This window comes from Pteropus medius, unplaced genomic scaffold, assembly GCF_902729225.1.
Source record: "Pteropus medius unplaced genomic scaffold, Ma_sr-lr_union100, whole genome shotgun sequence".
In the NCBI taxonomy this organism is placed as follows: Eukaryota; Metazoa; Chordata; class Mammalia; order Chiroptera; family Pteropodidae; genus Pteropus; species Pteropus medius.
In genome coordinates this window covers 5,830,793-5,833,339 of record NW_024340700.1, presented here as the reverse complement: position 1 = coordinate 5,833,339, position 2,547 = coordinate 5,830,793, and positions in this window count along the sequence as shown.

Sequence of the window (2,547 nt, the reverse complement as noted above, 5' to 3'; positions counted from 1 at the left end):
GGGCCGGGGGTCCCTCGGGGAAAGGAGATAACTTCCCTTCTAGGGTCCACATCGCCAAAACTTCTCCGGAGCGTAGGGCAGTCTCGGCTGCAGCCTCCTGGCCGAAAGCACATCAAGAGCCCCAGGGGACATAAGCCAGAGAGAAAGGGGGACCCGCCAGTGACCAGGACTCAAAGTTCTCACACAAGGTGGATCGGGGGGCCCGTCCCCCACCAGGGGTCTGAACGCAGAACACGCCCTCAACTCAGCTTCCTTCAAAAAACCCGTCCGGCCGGCACGAGGCTCTGACCGGCCACGGCAGGCCACCTCTGCCTCGGGACCAGGCCTCCGCGTGGCAGAAGCCACGGCCACGGAAGGTGCACCCCGCACGTGCGAGCTGGGGGGCCAGAGTCTTCACTGCCTCTCTGAGGCGCCTGTGGAGGCAGACGAGCCCTGGAGGACCAGTCCCCAGGACATCCGTGGGACACGGGGCGGGGCCTGAGCAGGGCTGGGAGTGACGGGGACGCAGTGACACGGCCATGGCGGGCTACGGTGTGTTCAACCACAGGCCCTTCAGAGCAAAGCTCCCCACTGACGGCTCCTGCCCGCTCTCGCGGTGTAAATACTCCGGCCGTGGCCGCAGTCATGGGACCTCCGTGGTGTCACCTGACGGGACTAGGAGGAATGCACGGCCACCCCCGGAGGACTCTGTGTGCTCTGTGGACGTGGGAACCAGCTGGCACGGAGAGACGGAACACGCACCGACTGACCGGCGCTGGCCTGGAGGGGCGGGGGGCGGGGACCGCTGGGGAAGGAGCGCCCGCACCCTGCCGGGCGGGACAGGTATCCCGTACGTGGTTGTGGTCGTGGTGACACCAGTGTAAAACTCATGGACATAACCCTGAAAATGAGTGTGCTTCTTTGTGTGCGAATTGTATCTCAATAAAGTTGACTTTGAAACTAGGACGCCCATCCCAAGCTGGTCAAGCTGGGCAGAACTCCAGGCCTGGGCACCCGGCAGGAATGAGAGTCAATGACAGTCACCCTGGGCCGAGGCTGTCACCGGGAAGGCGGAGCCTGAGCGTGAGGGCCGCCTGCACGGTCCCTCTAGATTTCCACGGCTACCCTTCCTCACGTCCACTGGGACAATGACAGCAAAGGCACCGGTGGGCGGCTCTGCTGGCTGTTCCCCCCATGCTCCCATGAACATCCGGTGCCCTGGGCCAGCACCACCCTGACACCCAGCCTGGGGGGTGTGGGGCTGCCGTGACAGACCGCCACGAGCATGGTGGCTCGGGACAGTAGAAACACTCCCTCTCTCGGCTCGGGAGGCCAGAGCCCGGTCAGGGCGGCCCGTCCTGCAGGCGATCACAGCGGCCATCCCAGGTCTCTCTCCGGGCTCCCGGCGGTGGCCGCCCCGGTGTCTTTGGCGCGTGGGCGCACCGCCGGTCTCTGCCTCCGTCTCCACGTCGGCTCCTCTCTGGCCTCCCCGTGTCCACTCCTCTCACAGGGACACTGGTCGGGTGGGGCGGGCACCTCGTCTTCAAGCCAAGATGATTTCGTCTCTAGACAAGTACACCTACCTGCAAAACCTTTGTTTCTAAACGAGGTGGACGTGACTTCTGGGGAGATGCCCCCCGAGCTGTGTGTCTAGTCCAGGGCCCGCTCCGGAACTCCAGACAGCAGCCGGCCACTCAGGACGCCCAGAGAAACCTCAGCGACCTCCCGCCTGGATCCAAGCTCGACGTTCGTCCCCAGCTCGTCCTTCCACAAGCCCTGCCGGTCGTCAGCCCGCAGCCGCGGGGCACCCGCTGCCTCCCTCACCCCATCGAACGCGTCGGGCGTCCTCCCAGCTCTCTCCCAGGGCGCATCGGGGACCCCGGACCCCAGATCCGGGGCTCCCCGCCTGCCCGCTGGCAGCCGGAGGGCCTCCTGCCCTCCACAGACACGGTGGGACTTGTCAAGTTATCCAAATTGTGTCTGCTGGACACTCTCCAGGGGCGCCGCAGATGCGTCAGAATAGAGCCTTGCGCCCTGGCCGCGACGTCCAGGGCCACCCAGGACCGGCCCTCCTGTGCCCTCGCCCGCTCCCTGCCTCGTGTCCCACCCTGTCGACTGTTGGCAGCGGTCACCCCGGAACCAAGCTTTTCCTTGAGTTTGCTCAGCACATTCCTGGTCCAGTCCTGGCTACTTCTCTGCCAAGAACAACCCCTCCACCCCACTGTCTGACGTGTCCATCTGCACGCTAGGCCGCCCGGCCCGGCGTCCCTTCCCCTCCTGGCAACCGGCTTGTCTGCGGCCACTGGGCAAGCCCAGGACGGAGCGGCTCGCTCGCTGCTGGCCCCAGTCGCTGGAACAGGGCCTCGCCAGCGGCAGGCGCCCCCAAAACGCTTGCTGAGGGAATGAATGAATGAAGTAGTGATTGCACGACAAGGAAAGAGCGAATGAATGAATGAAGTAGTGATTGCACGACAAGGAAGGAGCGGGGGTTTTCGGAGCTCGTCTCGTTTCTGCGGCAATCTTCAGACCTGATCTCGTATCGGCCTCTAGTCGATGCAGAGATAGGGG